The sequence below is a fragment of the Pleurodeles waltl genome, chromosome 5 (genome assembly GCF_031143425.1).
Source record: "Pleurodeles waltl isolate 20211129_DDA chromosome 5, aPleWal1.hap1.20221129, whole genome shotgun sequence".
Classification (NCBI taxonomy): Eukaryota; Metazoa; Chordata; class Amphibia; order Caudata; family Salamandridae; genus Pleurodeles; species Pleurodeles waltl.
In genome coordinates, this window is record NC_090444.1 from 1,355,528,878 (window position 1) to 1,355,552,098 (window position 23,221).

The 23,221-nt window shown below is 48.3% G+C and overlaps 1 protein-coding gene across 3 annotated transcripts in view; it reads left to right on the forward strand.

Moving 5' to 3' along the window:
- IBTK (inhibitor of Bruton tyrosine kinase) overlaps positions 1 to 23,221 on the forward strand; it is a 487,897-nt gene that overhangs the window by 58,535 nt on the left and 406,141 nt on the right. For all 3 annotated transcript variants that reach the window (XM_069235618.1, XM_069235620.1, XM_069235619.1), the window contains exon 3: positions 16,917 to 16,978. The gene's annotated coding sequence lies outside the window, so the exon portion shown is untranslated. The remainder of the gene's footprint in view (positions 1 to 16,916; positions 16,979 to 23,221) is intronic.

Sequence of the window (23,221 nt, forward strand, 5' to 3'; positions counted from 1 at the left end):
CTCCAGTCCAAAACTATATGCCCCACTCCAATCCGATCCACCTCACCCCAGTTGAAGCCACCCCACTTCATCCCACTCATCCGCATTCACCCCATTCCAATCCATCCTACTCCCATCCAGTACACCCCACCCCAACCCAATCCACCCCACTCCTATCTAATTCAACCCACTTCAGTCCACCCCAATACAATCTACCCCACTCCAAAACAATTTCTCCCCACTCCAGTCTTCCCCACTCCAATCCAAAACGATACACCCCACACCAATCCAACTCACCGCACTTCCATCCAGTCCTCCCCACCCCACTCTAACCCAATCCAATCCACCCCAGATTGCAGTCCACTCCACTCCAATCCACCCATATACAATCTGCCTGTAGGAAGTTGGCTCTGTATGTACTATTTCAAAGTAAGAAATGGTGTGCACAGAGTCCAAGGGTTCCCCTTAGAGGTAAGATAGTGGCAAAAGAGATAATTCTAATGCTCTATTTTGTGGTAGTGTGGTCGAGCAGTAGGCTTATCAGAGGGTAGTGTTAAGCATTTGTTTTACACACACAGGCAATAAATGAGGAACACACACTCAAAGACAAATTCCAGGCCAATAGGTTTTTATATAGAAAACTATATTTTCTTAGTTTATTTTAAGAACCACAGGTTCAAGATTTACAAACAATACTTTAAATGAAAGGTATTTCACTCAGATATTTTAGGAAGTTTGAATTATCACAATAGCATGTACAGTTTTGGCAAAAATTGCAATAAGCTATTTTAAAAGTGGACACTGCAAAAATCAACAGTTCCTGGGGGAGGTAAGTAATTGTTAAGATCACAGGTAAGTAAAACACTTACAGGGTTCAAAGTTGGGGGTTCAAGGCAACCCCAAAGTTACCACACCAGCAGCTCCGGGCCGGTCAGGTGCAGAGGTCAAAGTGGTGCCCAAAACACATAGGCTTCAATGTAAATAGGGGTGCCCTGGTTCCAGTCTGCCAGCAGGTCAGTACCCGCGACTTCGGAGGGCAGACCAGGGGGTTTTGTAGGGCACCGGGGAGGGACACGAGCAGGCACAGAAAGTACACCCTCAGCGGCACAAGGGCGGCCGGGTGCAGAGTGCAAACAGGCGTCGGGTTTTCAATAGGAATCAATGGGGAGACCCGGGGGTCTCTTCAACGATGCAGGCAGGCACAGGGGGGGCTCCTCGGGGTAGCCACCTCCTGGGCTAGGCAGAGGGTCGCCTGGGGGTCACTCCTGCACTGGTGTTCGGTTCCTTCAGGTCCTGGGGGCTGCGGGTGCAGTGTATTTTCCAGGCGTCAGGTTCCTTGAAGCAGGCAGTCGCGGTCAGGGGGAGCCTCTGGATTTCCTCTGCAGGCGTCGCTGTGGGGGCTCAGGGGAGTCAACTCTGGCTACTCACAGGCTCGCAGTCACCGGGGAGTCCTCCCTGTAGTGTTAGTTTTCCGCAGGTCGAGCCGGGGGCGTCGGGTGCAGAGTGGAAAGTCTCACGCTTCGGGCGGGAAACGTGTGGTCTTTAAAAGTTGCTTCTTTGTTGCAAAGAGTTGCAGTTTCTCGAACCGGGCCGCTGTTCTCGGGGAGCTTCTTGGTCTTTTAGATGCAGGGTAGACCTCTGAGGCTTCAGAGGTCGCTGGACCCTGTTGGATGCGTCGCTGTTGCAGTTTTCTTCGAAGTAGGGAGACAGTCCGGTGGGGCTGGGGACAAATCAGTTGTTGTCTCCGTCTTCACTGCAGGGCTTCAGGTCAGCAGCCCTTCTTCTTCTTTAGGTTGCAGGAATCTATCTTTCTCGGTTCTGGGGGCCCCTAAATACTTAATTTAGGGGTGTGTTTAGGTCTGGGAGGATAGCCAGTGGCTACACCCTCTTTGTGCCTCCTCCCTGTGGGGAGGGGGCACATCCCTAATCCTATTGGGGGAATCCTACATCTGCAAGATGGAGGATTTCTAAAAGTAAGAGTCACCTCAGCTCAGGACACCTTAGGGGCTTTCCTGACTGGAGAGTGGTGATTCCTTGTTTTTCTCATTATCTCCTCCAGCCTTGCCGGCAAAAGTGGGGGCAGTGTCCGGAGGGGCGGGCATCTCCACTAGCTGGGATGTCCGGTGGCGCTGTAACAAAGGGGGTGAGACTTTGAGGCTCACCACCAGGTGTTACAGTTCCTGCTGGGGGAGGTGAGAAGCAACTCCACCCTGTACAGGCTTTGTTGCTGGCCAAAGAATGACAAAGGCACTCTCACCATGTGGCCAGCAACGTGTCTGGTGTGTGGCAGGCTGGCAAAAACTAGTCAGCCCACACTGTAAGTCGGGTGTATTTTTACAATAAAGTGCACACTGGCATCAGTGTGCATTTATTGTGCTGAGAAGTGTGTTACCAAACTTCACAGTTCTCAGTGTAGCCATTATGGTGCTGTGGAGTTTGTGTTTGACAGACTCCCAGACCATATACTCTTATGGCTAACCTGCACTTACAATGTCTTAGGTTTTGCTTAGACACTGTAGGGGCATAGTGCTCATGCACCTATACCCTCACCTGTGGTATAGTGCACCCTGCCTTAGCGCTCTAAGGCCTGCTAGAGGGGTGACTTACCTGTGCCACAGGCAGTGTGATGTTGGCATGGCACCCTGACGGGAGTGCCATGTTGACTTAGTCATTTTTTCCCCACCAGCACACACAAGCTGGCAAGCAGTGTGTATGTGCTGAGTGAGGGGTCCCTAGGGTGGCATAAGACATGCTGCAGCCCTTAGAGACCTTCCCTGGCATCAGGGCCCTTGGTACCAGGGGTACCAGTTACAAGGGACTTAACTGGGTGCCAGGGTTGTGCCAATTGTGGAGACAAAGGTATAGTTTAGGGAAAGAACAGTGGTGCTGGGGCCTGGTTAGCAGGGTCCCAGCACACTTTCAAATCATAACTTGGCATCAGCAAAGGCAAAAAGTCAGGGGGTAACCATGCCAAGGAGGCATTTCCTTACATTGCCCTACTCCAATCCAAAACAATCTGTCCCACTGCATTCCGCCTCATTCCAATGCAGAGCAATCTGCCCCACTCCAATCCAAAGCAATCTCCCCACTTCAATTCAAAACAACCTGCCCCTTTCCAACTTGCACCACTCCAATCCCAAATAACCTACTCCAGCAGAAAGCTATCTGCCCCACTCCCTTACAATACATCTCACCCCAATCTAATCCACCCTATTTAAGTTCATCCTACTCCAGTTTAATCCACCCCATTCTGGTCCAGTCCACCCCACTCCAGTCTAACCCACTCTAATCCAACCTACCCTATTCCAATCCACCCCAACCCACTCTAATCCAATCCACCCCTTTCCAGTCAAGTCCAAAGATACCCAATCCATCTCACTCCAGTCTAATCCACCCACACCACCCCAGTCCATCCCCCTCCAATACAATCCACTTTAATCCACCCCACTCCAGTCCACAGTGATCCACCCTACGCCATTCCACTTGAACACACTCCAAACCACTTTAATCTACCCCACATGGATCCATTCCACCCCTCGCCAATCCAACCCACCCCACTCAGTCCATTCCACCCCCCTGCACTTCAGTTTACCCCAATCCCCTCCACTTCAATCCCACCCCACCAGTCCAATCCACCCCAAGCCAATCCAATTCACCCCATGCCAATCAAGTCTACCTCAGCCCAATCCAGTCCATCCCACTCAAGTGTACGTCACTCCATTCAAGTCACCCCTCCAGCCCACCCTATCCTACCCCAGTTCACACCACCCCATTTCAGTCCATTCCACCCCACTCTACTCCAATCCAATAACTCTCCACCCCATCTCCAATCCATCCAGTCAACCCACTCCAATCCAATCCACCCCACCCTGCTGCGGTCCTGTTGGAGATTGGGAATCCTACTATAGGAGGTGCGACCCTCGAGACTGTTGTGCAGCTGCCTCAGGGTACTGACCAGAGCGAGTAACACTCCACCTCCCAAGAACTGTTGCTGGTTCCTCACTTGCCATCTGAGGAGGAGCTGTGCAGGAGGTTACAGACTGTGGCACGCTCCGACTCTATCACCACCCGCACCCCCAGATCATTATCAACGGCCTCATTAGAACTTGGGCCCAAAGGTTGGTGAGCTCTACGACCCTGGTGGATATTTCTTCTCTCCTTCCCTTCTTGATGTTCTAGAGCTGGTCCCCTGCCTCCTTTCCTGGGACAAGAAACTGCCACACCTCACTTCTAGGAGCGGGGCTGCCTCCCGAGAGGCACACCAATTGATGCCAGAATGTATGACCTCATCCTTAATGCCTGAATGTCTGGAACAGTGGGTGCTGTTGTCAGGCCAAAAGTTATGTGTATTGGGCCCTGACCTGCAGATAGTGGGGCCAGTTAGTGATGTGCCAGTCCCCACTGGTGTCTCCTTCCCACCTGGTATTGCATGAACAATACAGAACATGACCTTTCACCCTCTACACTTACCTATTTACCTTCAGTGGTGTTCCGGGAAGGGGGAGGTGCAGGGGGGGACTGAGTGACTTTTGTGGGGGAGGGGCAAGAGCAGCAGAGTGCCGCTCTGCGGCTCAGCCTTACCACTATAACACCTCCACACCGCATTCTCCTGCCTATACAACAAGAGCCAGCTCACTTACACATTGTCCTACTTGCGAAGGGGGCCTCTACTGGAGACTCATGATTGAATCAGACACAACACTTAACCTCCTGTATTGTCACTACCCATGGTGACTACTGCGGGGTGCAGGGGCTGCTGGAGGTGACGGAGAACCTCCCAGGCAGGAACAATGAAATTTGATTTGTCTCCTTAAGAGACCATCATAAGGTTCTTTGCCTGGTTACGTCTCCTTAAGAGGCCACCATAAAGTTTAGAAACAAGTAAACGAGTAGGATGGTTAGTTTCCCTAAGATATCACCATAGAGTCTTTGTTCCCTTTGATTGCGCTAAAATAATTGGATAGGTAGTCTCCTTAAGAGATCAAAATAATTCATAGATACGTTAGAGAAACTGGTAGAGTTTAAGATATCAGATTCAATGTTAAAAAGTGAAAAGATTACAGCCCTCATTACAACCCTGGCGGTAAATGCCGCTTACCGCCGTGCAGAAGACCGCTAACATACCGCTGCGGAATTCCGCTACAGCTATTATGACCCACAGCTCGGAATCCGCCATAATCCAGGCACCCACACAAGTCCGCCACACCAAAGGTCAGTGATAAACTGGCGATAACAAAACCTCCACCGTCAAGCCAACAGGAATACGCCCACACTATCACGAATCCACACGGCGGTCTATCAACCGCGGTATTCCATTGGCGGAACAAACCGCCGCGCTCAAAATATACACACATTTACAAAACACAACAATATTGGACAGTTCAAAATACACGCACCTGACACACATACACACACCACACCCACACACCCAGTCCAATATAAAGCACGCACCCACATCACCCACAAACCCTTACTACCAGATTTCTGAAACCACACCAGAGAGAGACAACACCATAAACAACACCAGCATCAACAGACACACAACACCATCACTTAAACAACATCCACGCACCTCAAATAACACACACAAACACATCCCCTCACACATCACAACACACACCACCTCACACATCACCCACACCACATCATGGCACCTCAACAACACCCCAGGTTCTATGTGGAGGAGCTCGGGGTCATGGTGGACGAAATCGTCCGGGTACAGCCACAGCTATTTGGATCTCAGGTGTAGCACACCTCCATTGCAAGGAAGATGGAGCTATGGCGCAGAATTGTCGACAGGGTCAACGCAGTGGGACAGCATCCAAGAACTAGGGATGACATCAGGAAGAGGTGGAACGACCTACTGGGGAAGGTGCGTTCCGTGGTCTCCAGACACCAGATTGCTGTACAGAGGTCTGGCGGTGAACCCCCCACCTCCTCCACCACAACTAATAACATGGGAGGAGCAGTTCTTGACAATACTGCATCCTGAGGACCTCGCAGGAGTAGCAGGAGGACTGGAATCCGGTAAGTCAAATCTCCCACCCTCACCCCCACCACTCCAGCATCTCACATATGCCTCACTATCACAACCCACCCATCCCAATACCAAGCCCTGCATTCAACACATAGCATGGACACCCATCACCAAAGCATGTCCACTACAGATACACACACAGACCCCAAACCAAATATCACACCAGGACCAAGACAAGAATGCAAGCACTGGAGTACAGGGTCACTTACCCATTGCACACAATGGCATACACAGACGCAATAATCATGCCTTTACACCCCTGCAGGACCCCAACCCAACATCACCGGACAGGAGGTACCAGACATATCCAGTCCCTCCACAGAAGAGACCCACAGTGATGATGGCAGCTCTGCACAACTGGATCAAGATGACCAGCCCGGCCCATCGGGGACCTCGAGACAGTCGGTTCCCCTGACACTGGCACAAGCCACCACAGAGCCTTTCCTCTCAGGAAACACCAGCACAGCACCCACACATCAGGTCCATCCCTCTGTCCCCAGGGCATGTCAATCAGCAGTGTGTCCACCACTACAGGGAACCCAGGCAAACCCACCAACCCAAGAAAATCAGGGACCAGGGAGCAGTGGCTGTGGGCACACGGTTCAGGGGACAGAGGCTCAGGAAAACCGGGAAGCTGGGAGGACTGCTGTGCGAAAGGGGGAGGACAGGCCCAAGGAACCCACTCTCCACAAGGCCCTCTCCAACATCATGGGAGCTTACCATCATTCCCAGGAGACGGTGGCAGCGGTACTGGCCAAGTTTCAGGAGACCCAGCGGCTGCAGGAGGAACACTATCTGGGGATCAGGGAGGACCTGAAGTCCATAAACAACACCCTGGTCACCATTGCAGGGGTGCTGCAAGACCTTGTCAACACCAGGAGGGACACTGTGGCACAACAAGGGGCCCTTGACACTAGCCTGGACGATGAACAGCCCTCCGCCCGCGCTAGTGGACAGGAGGCACCGCCACAGGAACACAACACCAGCACCCCACCCCCTGCAGATGGAGAACCACCCCGCAAACAGTCCCTGAGATCCAGGAACAAGACAGAGAACATTGCCAAAACCCCCGCCAGGAAATGAGACCCCCCCCCCCCCTGAATGTCACCCTTTTGTCCCACTTTGTCACCCTGTCCATCCTTCAACTGCCATTGCTCCACTTCCTATGCCCCTTTGGACAATGCACCTGTGAAACAAATAAACTGGACTCTGCCATGGACATTCCTCCTCCATCCCCCCTGCCCATTTTACAACCCCCTCCACTTATTTGCACAGGAATAAACACACTTCAATTACAAAACAATCGAGTCAGTCTGTGCTTTCACAAATGTGTAATTGCAATAACCATGGAATATAGCAATGTCCGTTTACTTGTGCACATATTGATGTAACACAGCTGTAGGCCAGGAGGAAATATAGCAGAGGTCACACAGTGGGACCCACATCTGTGAAATGGAAAGGCAAAGTGACAAGTCAGGGTCCATACACTGAGTGAAAATGACAGACTTAGGCTAGCTCCAATAATAGTATGATATATTGGAGGCAGTGACATCTTCTTACCTGTGTCTCACTGGAAATATTGCATGATTATGTTGTCCCTGTTGTTGATCTCCTCTTCTTCTGCCTCCTCTTCTTCACTGTCCACAGGCTCCACAGCTGCCACAAGACCACCAGCTTGGCCATCCTCCTGCAGAAAAGGCACCTGGCGTTGCAGAGCCAGGTTGTGCAGCATACAGCAGGCCACGATGATCTGGAACACCTTCTTTAAATAGTAGAGAGACCCACCGGTCATATGGAGGCACCGGAATCTGGCCTTCAGGAGGCCGAAGGTGTGTTCAATCACCCTCCTAGTTTGCCCATGTGCCTCATTGTAGCGTTCCTCTGCCCTTGTCCTGGGATTTCTCACTGGGGTCAGTAGCCATGACAGGTTGGGGTAACCAGAGTCACCTGCAAATATGGAGGGACAACCGTTAGACACACACTAACCTTTAGGGACAACCCCATACCCAGACACCTATTCACACTGTATAGGGTCCTTGTCCTCACCTATTAGCCACACACAGTGCCTCTGGAGTTGCCCCATCACATAAGGGATGCTGCTATTCCTCAAAATGTAAGCGTCATCCACTGAGCCAGGAAATGTGGCATTCACATGGGAGATGTACTGGTCTGCCAAACACACCATCTGCACATTCATAGAGTGGTAGCTCTTCCGGTTTCTGTACACCTGTTCACTCCTGTGGGGGTGGGGGGCACCAAGGCCACATGTGTCCCATCAATTGCACCAATGATGTTATGGATATGTCCCAGGGCATAGAAGTCACCTTTCACTGTGGGCAAATCCTCCCCCTGAGGGAACACAATGTAGCTGCGCATGTGTTTCAGCAGGGCAGACAACACTCTGGACAACACGTTAGAGAACATTGGCTGGGACATCCCTGATGCAATGGCCACTGTTGTTTGGAAGAAACCACTTGCCAGGAAATGGAGTACTGACAGGACCTGCACTAGAAGGGGGATTCCTGTGGGATGGTGGATAGCTGACATCAGGTCTGGCTCCAACTGGGCACACAGTTCATGGATTGTTGCACGATCAAGTCTGTAGGTGACTATTATGTGTCTCTCTTCCATTTGTTGACCGGTCCACCAGCGGTCTGTACACCGGAAGATGCCGCCATCTCATCACCTGCCCCAGCAGACGTGCCCTATGGAGGAGAACAGCGAGCAGAGAGTCAGCCAATACTGAGGTATCACAAAATGTAATTTGCACACATTTATTAATCCGCAATGTGCCTGTAACAGTGTGTATTCAAGGCCTACATTGGTGTGACACAGTTAATATTAATGCCATGTGGCCCCCTGAAATGGCGGCTGCCTGACCTGTAAGGTGGGAGAAGGGGATATGAGGTAACTGCGCTGGCGTTGTACACCGTCGTGGTGGGCAGTCGAAGACCGCAGCACAATCCAGCATTGGTTAACTTGGGTCCGTGGAGCCAATGACTATGTACGCCAGCGGTGACGATACGCACCGCCGCGGACGTGACCGACATTTTCTGTCTGTTCACTCACTTGATACCTGACCTTCAACAGGGTAGGACCTACACTGCAAGTGCTGCTGTGACCTGCGTCTGGAAGCGACGATGGCTCATGTGTCTGGGGAAAGGGCCCCTGCCTTCACTTCAGAGGAGTTGGAGAAACTAGTGGATGGGGTCCTCCCCCAGTACACACAAATGTACAGTCTTCCAGACAAACAGGTGAGTATACTGTGAGCATGCTGCATGGGCAATACCTGTTTGGAGTGGTGTGGATGGAAGATAAATGAGGGGGGGGGGCTGAAGCCTGCATGTGCGGACGGCGAGTGTATGTGCATCAGGGCAAGGGTGGGGAACGTGGGTCAAAGAGTATGACGGTCCGGACGGGTAATGATTTTCCTTTCCCCCTGTACTATTCCTCTAGGTCAGCTCCCACCAGAAGAAGGCTATTTGGCGTGTCATCGCCAAGGACATCCGGACCCCGGGGGTCCACCACACACGGAGCACCCACTGCCGTAAAAGATGGGAGGACCTGCGCCGCTGGAGTAAGAAGACGGCGGAGGCCCAGCTGGGGATGGCCTCCCAACGTGGGAGGGGTGCCCGTCGCACCATGACCCCCCTGATGTTCTGGATCCTAGCGGTGGCGTATCCGGAGTTGGATGGGCGCTTGAGGGTATCACAGCAGCCACAAGGGGGTGAGTACACTCTCATTCAGCTGACTCTGCGCGCATTACGAGGTGTCTGGATGGGGGAGGTGGGCAGTGGGTTCCCCTAGGCCAGGGCGATCTTGGTAGGCAAGTTCCCTTGTGAGGCAGGCTCTGTGGCACCCCAACCTCACTAGTGGTTAGTGCCATCTACACCTAGTCAGGCTCCTGTGACTTCCAGGTGAACAGCAATTGGGCTTAGGCCTTGTACCCCATGGGCATGTGATAAATCTAGGAACTATAAGTGCATGGCGTTGTGTAGAGGGCTGCTGTGTCTGTTGTGTCCGCCATCGGGAGTGGTGTTGCATGCACTGAACATTTCTTTCTCCTGTCTACCCCCCCCTTTTTGTGGTCTCCCTATTCTTGTGTGCAATAGCATCATCAAGCGGAGGAGCATTGGCACCGGAGCAGGAGGTAGCTGCATCCCAGTTGGCCCTGGCGGGCGAAAAAACAGAGTCTGAAGCCACCAGTGGGAGGGGGCAAGGGGAGCTCCACAGCGGGAACAGGAGAAGAGACCAGCGACGACTCCTCTGATGGGAGCTCCCTTGCGGTGGCGGGCACCTCTGTGCCCACTGCATCAACAGGTACAGTCACCACCCCCCCTACCAGCACCGCCCTCCCAGCAGCCCCTCAGCGTGTGTCCCCTGCCCGCTCACCCAGGAGGGTGGGCATCTCCTTGACCTCAGGCCCTGCCCCAGTAAGCCCTGCTGCCCTCCGTGAGGAGGCTATTGACCTCCTGAGATTCCTCACTGTTGGGCAGTCTACCATTCTGAATGCCATCCAGGGTGTTGAGAGGCATTTGCAGCAAACAAATGCATGCCTGGAGGGCATTCATTCTGGCCAGGCAGCCCAAAAAAGAGCATTTCAGGCTCTGGCCTCAGCACTGATGGCAGCCGTTGTCCCTGTGTCCAGCCTCCCCCTCCAACTTCCTTCACCCAGACCCAATCCCCTGTACCTCAGCCTGTCCCAAGCACACCATCAGACCAGTATGCACACACATCAACACACAAGAGTGGCTCAGGCAAACATAAGCACCACACATCTCACAGGCACTCACACAAGCATCATACGCATGCACACATACCAACATCCACTGCCTCCACTGTGTCCCCCTCCTCCACGTCTCCCTCCTCCCTCCCTGTCTTGTCTCCACTCAAACCTGCATGCACTACATCCTCAGCCACTACCTCCATCACCAGCACGCCCATCACCACACACCGCTCATGTGCACTCACCACCCCACTACCATTCACACATCCAGGTGTCCTCTCCCAGTGTGTCTGTGAGCCCTCCTCCCAAACTACACAAACGCAGGCATACCCCCACCCAACAGCCATCCACCTTACAACAGCCTCCAGCCCATGCACCTTCACCCAAATTCAGCAGACGTATCCCTCCTACAACCACTACCTCTACCTCCACTCCCAAACCCCCTCCATCTACCCGTCGCAGTGTGTCTAAAAGAAATTTCCTGGCTAACATTGACCTCTTCCCTATACCTTACCCTCCCCCCCCCGTTCCCCCCCCCCTTCCTTCCCCCTAGGGCCAGGCTTTCCAGGTCCCAGCCCAGCACCTCAGCCACCACATCCCCAGGCACAGTGGTGCCAGCAACTTCGGGGTCATGGAGTGCGCCAACCATCAGGGCTGCCAGTGTGCCACGGAGCAAGGGCATGGACATTTCGCCACCTGCCAAGGTGAAAAAGGTGCCCACATCCTGGAGGGAGAAGCCGAAAACACCTGCCACCAAGGGGTCAGGGAAAACGAAAGGGGATATTGGCAAGACAGCTGCTCCACCATAAAGGTGGGGAAGGGCCAAAACCGAAGGGCAGGTCAGGAGAGGGCATGGTGGCACCGACTGAGGGACCAGTGCCACACCTTACTATGTGAATATGTTGAGACGATGGATGCGAGAGATTATGTCTGCATGCAGATTCCTTTATCAGTTGAGGAAGGAGTTACTTACCATAGTTTGCCTCTTACTTCTGGAATAAGTTGTAGTCGTTTACTAACAAGATTTTATAACCAGGAGTACATTCAGTACTTCTATTCAAACTATGATGTAGTCTTGTAATTTGTTTCTATAATTAAGTATTTGAGCAGAGTAGCTAAGGAAAACGCCATAGAATTAGTGAGAGGATTCTTTGAACCTACATTGACATTTGGCACGCCTTATGCTCACAGGAACAATCTCACATGGTTGCTTACAGCTTTAGAAAATAGTTTCTTGGACCGTACTGATGACAGGAGAAAGGCTTTGAAGGAGAAGTTAGAGAAGGGCTTAGAGAAAAGGACATTTAGAAATGATCATGCATTTAGTGACATAGACACAAGAAAGGTTAGCTTTAGATGCACAACACATAGGAAAGCTTTGTGTGTGTATATAGGCCCAAATCTAGAACTGATACGTTTTTGTGGGAATGAGTAAATGTAAACATGTGTTTTTGTTTGAGAGTAAATGGACGTTCATGTTAAATGGACAAGATCCAGCCGTTCCAGGAGTCTATTACATCTATGGATGAAATGCATATTACAGTCTTCCAAGAGGATGGCATGGCACGTGTTATTTGGGGATAGTATTCACAAAGGTTTATCAACTTGAGAACCTGAATAAGATACCTAAAGTGACTGAATTACACCATGTTGGACAAAAGCGACAATCTTATTCTGGCATAATCGGAGACATATCAGGAGCAATAACTCCTTCAATAGGAGTTATTCTGAATTCTCTGAAAATTAGAAACTTGTCTACTATTGTGGATAACATGCTGACAATTTTTTCAGGAGCCATGATCCCAATGGACACAGAAATGACTGCAGTTAAATCAATAACTCTTCAGAACCTCCTTGCGTTAGACATCCTTTTTGGCAAAGGAGGACGGAGTTTGTAAAATGCTGAACTCGCAACATTGTTGCTCAAATATACCTAACAATATTAAAGAAATTAGAAGGTTTATTAACAATCTGACTGATGATTTGAAGGAAGCTGGAGTTTGGGAAAATGTTGGCAAACGTTTTTTTACTTCTGGGGGAAATTGGCTTGGCAATCTAGGGAAAGGGATAATTTTGAAAATAATACAGATAATATTGTTTATTGTGATTTGTATAATTGGAGCATGGGAATTTATAAAATGTTTCATGTGATTAAAATGGGGAAACTGAGAAATGATCAGAGGAGGGAAGAAATTATAATGGCTTTTGAGAGAAAATTAGAAAATGTAAAAAAATAAAAGGGAGAACAAATTTTAGGTGAACAAAAATTTGTATGGGATAATGTAAAGTGTGATGACATATTAAGTCATCAGAGGAGGGATTGTGAACACTGAATTTATTCACTAGTGAATTTATGTATTTTGGATAAAGAATTTGCATGGAATTTGACTAATATAGAAATTAATATGTTACTTGGAAAATGTGCCCACTTGGGTGGCCGCCATTTATTACGAGGTGTCTTTATTAAATGAATAATAATATTAATTGAGTGTCTGCATTTAGACATTTGTGGTAGTATGCTATATTAATGGTTTTACACTATGTGTTTTGCTTTATTAATTAGAGGCCTTAAGTTGGCGAGGTTTGGGCCTAGTCTGCACAGCCTCATATTAAACTGCACTGTTTAATAAAATTGTGGAAATGTCTTAACATTCCAATGCTGAATGCTGATCCTTTAGACGTTGCTTCCTAAATGGTTCAGATAGCTTAGAGTCCCCGTTTCTGAACCATTACCTTTCACTGCCCGTTGCTGATGCTGACCGAACTGATGTCCAACTGACGAAGATAATCACAGCTGGCTGATCCATATGAGGAGAAGTATAAAAAAATGCTATTGTTCTTGTTGTAAGTTTGTTCTTTGTTTCTGGGTACCAGCTGCTAATTTTGATAGAGCCATAGTTAGATATTTTCCAAATTAACCTTGGCTAAATTATTTTGCATGAAGTCCAAACATGCTGTTCTAATCAGGTTAGTTAGGGAGACCCAGAACTGTTTTCAAAGTATTATCGCAAGAGCTGATGTTTTTCATTTACTGAGAATCTAGATGCATGCTATTTCTATTCTTGCTTTAAATTTGTACTGTAACTCTTGAATATTTAATGGTCAATGGGTTAGCTAAATTGAGACTCTTTAGAAGATTTGGTCAACCAGTGTTCTTATACATTTATCAGTTGGTTTTGAGATTAATTTATGTGACTTTAGCAATGCTAATATAGGGAAATAAACGTTCTAAGTTTTACATAAAGGTGTGGTTATTTGTGACCTTATGGTTCATGTTGTGTAAAGATTTCTGACTCCAAAGAATGTTTGATCATGTTTATTGATTATGAGGATGTATTTGCATCTAATTTGAGTCCATCGAACCTCTAACACGTCCCTTTATAAACTAACAATGAAAGACCAGATACGGACTGATGTGCAAATACAGTTTAAATGCACCACAGAGCTGTGCCATGTAGGAAAAGCCTATTTATATATTGATGTCAGTCTACCCTAGAGAGTGTCAAAATATACAACTAGAGTACACTGTTTATTTGGATTAGTATTCTCTTGCAGTGAAATAAAATCCCAAACCGCTGGTTCACTGTGTAGGCCTTGCTATAGTTGTTTCCCGAAAGGGCCTAGCTGTAAATAAAACCTTTATTTCCTACCTCTTCTTTCGGTAAATGCTAAAAAAGATTCAGCATTACTTGTTTCCTACTTTATATAGGCTGCCCGAGTAAGAACTGACTTAAAACCAGGGCTGCTTCTCATCACACTTTCAAATCTGGAATATACATCCTTGGCAATGAGAGTTAATGTCTCTGAGGACAAAGGTAAGGCTCTGAACCTAATCAGAGCAAATGGATGTTCACTGTTGAAGACTTAGCAGGGATTAGCTATGGAACAGTTGGCAGAACAAAGTGCTGCTTTTGCACTACCTGTTTTTAACTGGAGATTTCAGGGAGGACTTCTCACATTTATTTCTCAGATCATTTTGAGCTGGCATACTACAGTAACCGCAAGGGAGAGAGACCGGTTTAGTTTTGGCCATGTTAAACAGGACGAGAGCTCACCTAAATAAAGGAGTGGATGAGGCGCTGAAGACAGAACTGCCCTGTGGCAGTTGGCTTTTTCCACCTTAAAACAAAGGGTTCCTGGGTAATTTTATAGTAAGCACAAGAGTAAGTACTGCAACATAAGGTAGGATGGCTGCAAGAAAATTGGTAGGACTGGGTAGTAGAGTTTCTCCAATCACTGGCTAGTGTATATAATATGTCTGGCACCTCCTGAGAACATTGCTGTATGTAGGAAGACTGCATAAAGAAGACCTTACTAGAAGAAGACTCCTTCCTGTTGCTGGACAGAGAGGACTTCCACATGATGTCAAGGGCTCATCACTCCTGCAGGGACTAGGACTGCTCTTCAAGGGTCAATGGGTGGCCTCCTGCTTGCGTGATTCATGGACAAACCAAGCAGAAAGGTTTCTGATTCCAAGAGGGCATAACTGACCTGCAGAGCACTGGACCCTGCAGGAGACCTTATCTAAAGAGAGCAGCGTGGTACCTAGACACCCGAGCTAGTACTTAGAAGCCTGACCTGACCTTCCTTGTTTCTAAATTGATTTGGAAATGTTATTATGATATTGTCTTTATTTTAAAGTTGTTGGCACTACTTGCAATACATATAGAAGTATGTGTTAGTTCCTGCTCCTTGAGCTATAGTAACCAGTATGTAAGCAAAAATTCCCTCAACTGTGTTTTACCTAGCCAGAGTTGATTTATTAAGTTGGTAGTGGTATGCCCTCTCCAAAATGTGTAACTGCATCTCGTCTACCCATTACAGTACAGAGAAATATTCTATGAATATCTCTTTTCTTTCTTCTGAGGGCAAAGCCATTGTACATTATTTTCTTGACTTTAGATGATTGTCATTGTTTGTCTCGACCTTTTTCACAGCCTTGTGGGGGAACTAGTTGTGTCCCTGTCAACTTTTATTGTGATGTTTAGCTGAAAGACCAAGTCTATCCGTTGCTCGCAATCAGTTGAATGATGAAGTATGTCAGTGAACATTTCCTTCAACTGCTTGCTTGTGTGTTGTAGTGAGTTAAATATGCTAGTGTCTTTTTTTTACCCTTATTTAATTGAAGAAGCTCATTGTCCATAAACTGTATCTTGGTTTGTTAATGAGTTGTTCTACTAGCTTCTCCTTGAAATAGTCCAATTTATGAGTAAAGTACCATCACCCATGGAAAAAAACATACTTCAGTGTCTCTTCTCTGATAGGGAATAATGAAGGTCTCCCTAGACTCTGGTGTGAGGAAAGCAGTTGACCAGCAGACGAAGTGCAAGCCACAAAAACATTTCCTCATGAGTTCCCTAGCCCCTTCTGCAAAGCGATCCTTATACTCCCCATATAATTTAAGATGGTTGGGTCTAAGGCTTTTAGGTAGTGACTACAGCAGTGCCATTCAGGATTCCGTTTACTGCTTACTATCTCCCTTCTGGGCCTCTCCTTGGCCTCTCCTGAGCCTGAGAAATAAACCAGGTTGAGTGACAAACCCTCTTAGTCAGATGGGAAGAAGGAAAGAACATGTTTCGGCTCTGTAGAGGAGAAGCTTCTTCGACCTCTATGTTTATTGTCACATTGCTGTTTGCTCCTATTTTTCTGTATGACAAACTTGTTATTGTGCAGGTCAGCTGTGCTAGCCATAGATCATTTGGCATGTCACTAGCTTCCTTCAGGTTTGTCTGGTCTCCTAAAGGGGAGAGGATAGTATTGACCAAATTAAGGTGGCTAGAAATCTCCTGCCACTGCTCTATTCCCCAGCCATATTAATCTGCATGTTTGTGAAGATACTTAAACTGTGACCGTCTCTTTAGTTGTCATTAATCTGGTTTTGTCCTTGAGCAGTTTCTTGGGTGTTCTCTGTATAAACCCAGGTTTTGTCATTTTAGGTGATGTTCTAGTTGTGCTTCAAGCTGTGTTTTGCAGCTTTTGCACTGGTACCCTGTGTTGTTCACACTGTTTACCTTGATATGCCATGTACTGCAGCATTCTCACCATTCCCTTCACAGTGTGGTTGCAAAACTATTGCCCCCAAATGCTCTTGATATTCACCTATTTGTGCTACAAAAAAGTGGTATGCTGCACACATGATGTGCTTTATTAAATGTACTATTTTTCTCCCCATAGTTACTCTCCTTCCGAAGCACACAAACCAGCCTCCTTATGTTGTGGATCTTCATCTGAGTCTGGTAAGTATTTGTCATCATGTATAATTCTATGACACTTCTTCAAGCGCTTGGGCTGTCCCTTGATTTTTCTTGGTGTATAAAGCGCTGTCCCCAGAAATGGCAAACTTCATCCCACAAGAGTTAGAATGCTTTCAAGGGTTTCACATAATCTTTAGTGTTTCTGGAATTTTTATTGGGGTGTACACCATATAAAGATTTTTGGTGGCCCTGCTAGGTATGCTCTCTGTATCAGGTTTTGTAAGGTTGTTGGATTATCTTGTAACCCTGGCACATCATTTGTGATAGTCACTGGTTCCTCTGTTAGGGATTTTTCTAAATGCCCATGTTAAGTTAAATTATCCTTATTAGGCCAGTGGCGTTTCCCGTATGTAACTGTGTGTTATAGTGGTGTGTAGTGTAGCACACAAGTGTCTTAATCATGACCCATTAGAGCATCCTTGGGACCTGGTCTGGCATTGCTATCCGATAGATGTCAGTCCGAGCTGCCTTATAAAACTACAGACCATTGAGCAGATCTTGGAGGCAGACCCTTTGTTAGAAGTGGGGTCTCCAGGTCGCAGAGGTATACACCCTTGTCCAAATAGGGACCACGAACCTAGTCACGGCAAGTCACACACAGCCCAAATTACCCTGTGCCCACCCTCTGGTAGCTTGACACTGAGCAGTCAGAAAACTTAGAAGGCAATGTGTAAAGTATTTTTGCTATAATTCATACAGTAACACAGTGAAAACACCACAAAAATACACCACACATGTTTAGAAAAACATATAATATGTATATGGTTAAATTAAAGTCAAAACAATACAGATTCAAAAGGCACTAGTTGAGATCACTATAGCAAGATTAAAAAGTCCTAAATCTTAGAAATCGACAGTTGTCTCTTGTTTACATAAAGTACCTGGTTTGTGTAAAAAGTAACGCATGGAGACCGCAGAGGAGGAGATACGTGGAAAAACAGGGTGTGTGTCGGATTTTCCAATCCAGCACAGGCGATGTGTTGTTTCTTTCCACGTTGCAAGGGGCTTTGTGTCGATTTCCGGCGTGCAGTCCTGGTTCCTCACTGTGATGGGGGGATCTTTTTGATGCCCATGGACGATGCAGGGAAATCCTTAGCGTGCGGGAAGAAGTCACAGGCGTTGCATCGATCTGGTAGGCGAGGCATCAAATTTTCCATTTCACAGCAGGCGCAGTGTCGATTCATCACTCGGGAAGTCGGGCTGAGTCATTCTGGTTCGGCTGTGCGTTTATCCGGTAGGCTGTGCGTTGAATTTCTGACCGCAAGGCAGGCGCTGCGTTGATACTTCACTCTGGAAGTTGGGCTGCTTTGTTCCGGCTCAACTGTGCAGCAAATTCTCTGTCTCAAAACCACTGTGCAACGTTTCTGGCTGGCTGTGCGTCGCCTTTTGGCGCTGAGGAGTTTCCTGAAGAGATTGTCTTTTTTGGCCTTGAGACATCAGAAAACAGAGGCAGGCTCAATCCAAGCCCTTGGAGAGCACTTCTCAGCAAAGTCAGAGGGCAGCAGCGCAACAGCAGGGCAGCAGTCCATCACAGCGAAGCAGTCCAGATGAGTTCTTTGGGCGGCCGAGCAGTTCCTCTTTACAGGTTCAGGTCCAGAGGTGTCTGAGCTGGTGGGGTCAGGGACCCAGTTTATATACCCAAAAATGCCTTTGAAGTGGGGGAGACTTCAGAGTTATTTCAAGTGCACAAGTTCCCCTTTCAGTACAGGTCTGTCTGTCAGGATCCCAGTAGAGGGTTTGGCAGTCGATTGTGTGAGTGCAGGCCACTAGCCTTTGAAATGTAAGTGTGAGGCCCTCAACCCTTCCAGCCCAGGAAGACCCATTCAGTATGCAATGAGTGCAGGTCTGACTGAGTATCCTGTGTTTGTGGTTGTCTGGGCGAAATGCACAAGGAAGCCCAGCCCTGACGTTGACAGGTTGTAAGGCACAGATGGATTTTAAGTGCAGAGAAGTGCTCACTTTCTAAAAGTGGCATTTCTAAAATAGTAATATAAAATCCAACCTCGCCAATAAGCAGGATTTTGTATTACCATTCTGGTCATACTAAATATGAGCCCTAATGCTATCCTATGAAAGGAGCAAGCCTCGCAGTAGTGGAAAACAAATTTAGGAGTTAGGAGCTGAGCCTTTGCGTTTTTATCTGTCACTTTCTTCTGAACAAACTGTGGGTAGTGTGTTGATCTACAGACTTCTTTGTCCGGCGGGAGCCTTTTTAAATTTGTTAGTGGAAGCGCTTTCCTATTTGGCTCTTAGGCTCATGCATTTCCTGTTGCTTGGGGATTTAGTCATATAGACTGCCCAACAACCAGAGAAGCACTCTCTTTGATGGGCGCAATGTCCTCTTTTAATGTGACCCAATATGTTTTGAAGCCCGCTCATCTGGCAAGTAGCATGATTTACCTTTTTTCCAATACTAGATTGCAGATACCTCTTCCTTTTATTGTGGACAGATCACTTCTTAGTTAAGTTTAGCTTGCCTGCCACACCATGGCTAGCTGAACAGGTAGGGGAGGTCCCCCTTGCATGCAGGCCTTAGAGGAAAGCTAAACAAGATGACTCCCTCTTAGAATCTACTCCCAAGCTAGTGGGAAACATTGAAACTGACAACATTATCATGGATAAATGGATCCGCACAGCAGTCCGTGAACTGGCCCCTGTTAAGATCTGGAAATCTGGCAGACATAGACCCTCTGCCCCTCGGTACACCGACATGCTTGCCTCTTATAGAAGTCTCTGGGCAATTGTAGCAAGCAAATGACGCAAGGGGTTGCAAGTGGCTGATAAAGCAGATTATTGGACAACTTTAGGAAAATATGCTTCAGTTAAGATAGCAAAAAAAGTTTTTATGAAGACAAGATTGCAGCGGCTGCCAGTATGTCTAAATTCATGACCCCCCCAACCCTCCTACTGTTTGTACTTTACTAGATAGCGACAGAGGCGTCTGGCTGCTCTCGCTCCTTCAGTTCTGTCTCCTTGAAAGACTCTCTAGCAGCCATTCATAGTCTTAATTGTGGCTCTCCAATAGATCTGGGCCCTAACCCTTCCCCCCTCCATAGCTGCTAGCTATGGGTGCTGAGACAATCAAGATTGTGGTAAACAGACTACTCAATACTCAATTCAAAAGTAGTGCAAACACTGTAGAATACGATAGGATGCAATTGGCCTAGGGGCAACACAAACCATATACTAAGAAAGTGGAATGCGGACCACTTAGGGACCCCAGGCCTAGTGTAGTGTGTAGAGGGTCTCTGGGAGTGTAGGAAAACACTAAGGGTGTCCAAGATACCCCACCCCAAGACCCTAAAAAGTAGAAGTAAAGTTACCCTACTTCCCCAGAAACACACTAAAGTTGTGATAGGCGATTCTGCAAAGACAACAACTGACTGCAAAGCAGTGAGGACCGATTCCTGCACCTGAGGACCTGTAAAGGAAGGGGACCAAGTCCAAGAGTCACGAAAGTGTCCAGGGGGGACAGGAGCCCACTAAACCCCAGATGAAGGTGCAAAAGGGCTGCCTCCGGGTGGAAGAAGCTGAAGATTCTGCAGCAACAGAAGATGCCAGGAACTTCTCATTTGCACAGAAGATGTCCCACGGTATGCTGGAGGATGCAGAGTTGTTCCACGTAGAAAGACCGCAAACAAGCCTTGCTAGCGGCAAAGGTCACGGTTGAAGAAAATGGATGCTGCCCGGGCACAGGAAGGACCAGGAGTTCGCCCCTTGGGGAGAAGACCAAGGGGGTGCTCAGCAGCACAGAGAGACCACACAGAAGCAGGCAGCACCCGCAGAAGAACAGGGGTTCGAGAAATCTGAGCACAGCGGTCGTCTCAACACTACAAAGGAGGGTCCCACGAAGCCTGTGTTTAACTCAGCGAGTTGAGCAATGCAGGATGGAGTGCTGGGGACCTGGGCTGTGCTGTGCACGAAGGATTCCTTGCAAAAGTGCACAGAAGCCCTAGCAGCTGCAGTTCACGCAGTACACCGGATTACTGTCTGGCGTGGGGAGGCAAAGACTTACCTCCACCAAATTTGGACAGAAGGACCACTGGACTGTCTGGTTCACTTGGATCCAGCTCCTTATTCCAGGGACCACGCTCGTCGAGATGAGGGGACCCAGAGGACCGGTGAAGCAGAAGTTTGGTGCCTGCATTAGCAGGGGTAGATTCTGTCGACCCACAGGAGATTTCTTCTTGGCTTCCAGTGCAGGGTGAAGGCAGACAGCCCTCAAAGAATGCACCACCAGGAAGCAGTCGAGAAAGCCGGCAGGATTAGGCGCTACTATGTTGCTGGTAGTCGTCTTGCTACTTTGTTGCGGATTTGCAGGCGTCCTGGAGCAGTCATCGGTCGATCCTTGCCAGAAGTCGAAGAGGGAGATGCAGAGGAACTCTGGTGAGCTCTTGCATTTGTTATCTGAAGAGAAGCCCACAGGAGAGACCCTAAATAGCCCTCCGAGGAGGATTAGCCACCTAACCAGGTAAGCACCTATCAGGAGCGGTCTCTGATGTCACCTTCTGGCACTGGCCACTCAGAGGTCTCCACCGTTCCCTCACACCTCTTCTTTGAAGATGGCAGAGATCTGGGACACACTGGAGGAGCTCTGGGCACCACTCCTGGTGTGGTGATGGACAGAGGAGTGGTCACTCCCCTTTCCTTTGTTCAGTTTCATGCCACAGCAGGGGCTGGGGGATCCCTGAACCGGTGTAGACTGGTTTATGCAAGGAGGGCACCATCTGTGCCCTTCAAAGCGTTTCCAGAGGCTGAGGGAGGCTACTCCTCCCCAGCCCTTAACACCTATTTCCAAAGGGAGAGGGTGTAACACCCTCTATGAGGAAATCCTTTGTTCTGCCTTCCTGGGACTGGGCTGCCCAGAACCCAGGAGGGCAGAAGCCTGTCTGTGGGTTGGCAGCAGCGGCAGCTGAAGTGAAAACCCCAGAGAGATAGTTTGGCAGTGCCCGGGGTCCATGCTGGAGCCCCGGGATGCATGGGATTGGCACCCCAATACCAGATTTGGCATGGGGGGACAATTCCATGATCTTAGACATGTTACATGGCCATATTCGGAGTTACCATTGTAAAGCTACATATAGGTATTGACCTATATGTAGTGCACGCTTGTAATGGTGTCCCGCACTCTCAAAGTCCAGGGAAATTGCCCTGAACTGTGTGGGGGCACCTTGGCTAGTGCCAGGGTTCCCACACACTAAGTAACTTTGCACCCAACCTTCACCAGGTGAAGGTTAAACATATAGGTGACTTAAAAGTTACTTAAGTGCAGTGTAAAATGGCTGTGAAATAACATGGACGTTATTTTACTCAGGCTTCAGTGGCAGTCCTGTGTAAGAATTGTCTGAGCTCCCTATGGGTGGCAAAAGAAATGCTGTAGCCCATAGGGATCTCCTGGAACCCCAATACCCTGGGTACCTAGGTACCATATACTAGGGAATTATAAGGGTGTTCCAGTTTGCCAATCAGAATTGGTAAAAATGGTCACCAGCCTGCAGTGACCATTTTAAAGACCGAGCGAGCATAAGCACTGAGGTTCTGGTTAGCAGAGCCTTAGTGACACAGTTCGGCACCACACAGGGAGCACATTCAGGCCACAAACTGAGCACTGGGGTCCTGGCTAGCAGGATCCCAGTGAGACAGGCCAAAACAACTGAGACACAAGTAAAAATGGCGGTAACATGCCCGCAAGATGGTACTTTCCTACAAACAGTTTACAAACTATCTCTGCATGCCCATATAACACTGCACAGCGAAAGGTGCTCTCACTGCTTTGTGGAGTCTAAAAAGATGGCCACAACATTCATCAGTGGATCTAACTAGTGTAAAATAACAAATAAGGTTACCAATTTGTGCGAAGTTGAGCATCTCAATACAAATCTCAGTTGATTGGGTATGACTAGGTAGGCAGCAGAGGGAGCGGCTTTTTAGCAATATGTTTGGCTAGAATGCGAACAAAGCATGGAGCCAAAAGATCTATAAACTGTTTGTATAATTTGGATGAAATCTATACATACCTGGGGCTTTGCGAGTAGGTAACTCCTTTATTACCTCATTAATGTCACCTAGTGTAATTCTCCTAGTGCCCAGCAGCCACACCTTGACTGTCTTCTCCAGATATGAGCTGATTTGTGCATTCGTACTACAGAATTGAGATGAGTACAGGGCAGTGTAATAGCTCAGAAATGTCCCGATTATCTCTTCTATTCCAAATTTGGAGCCACT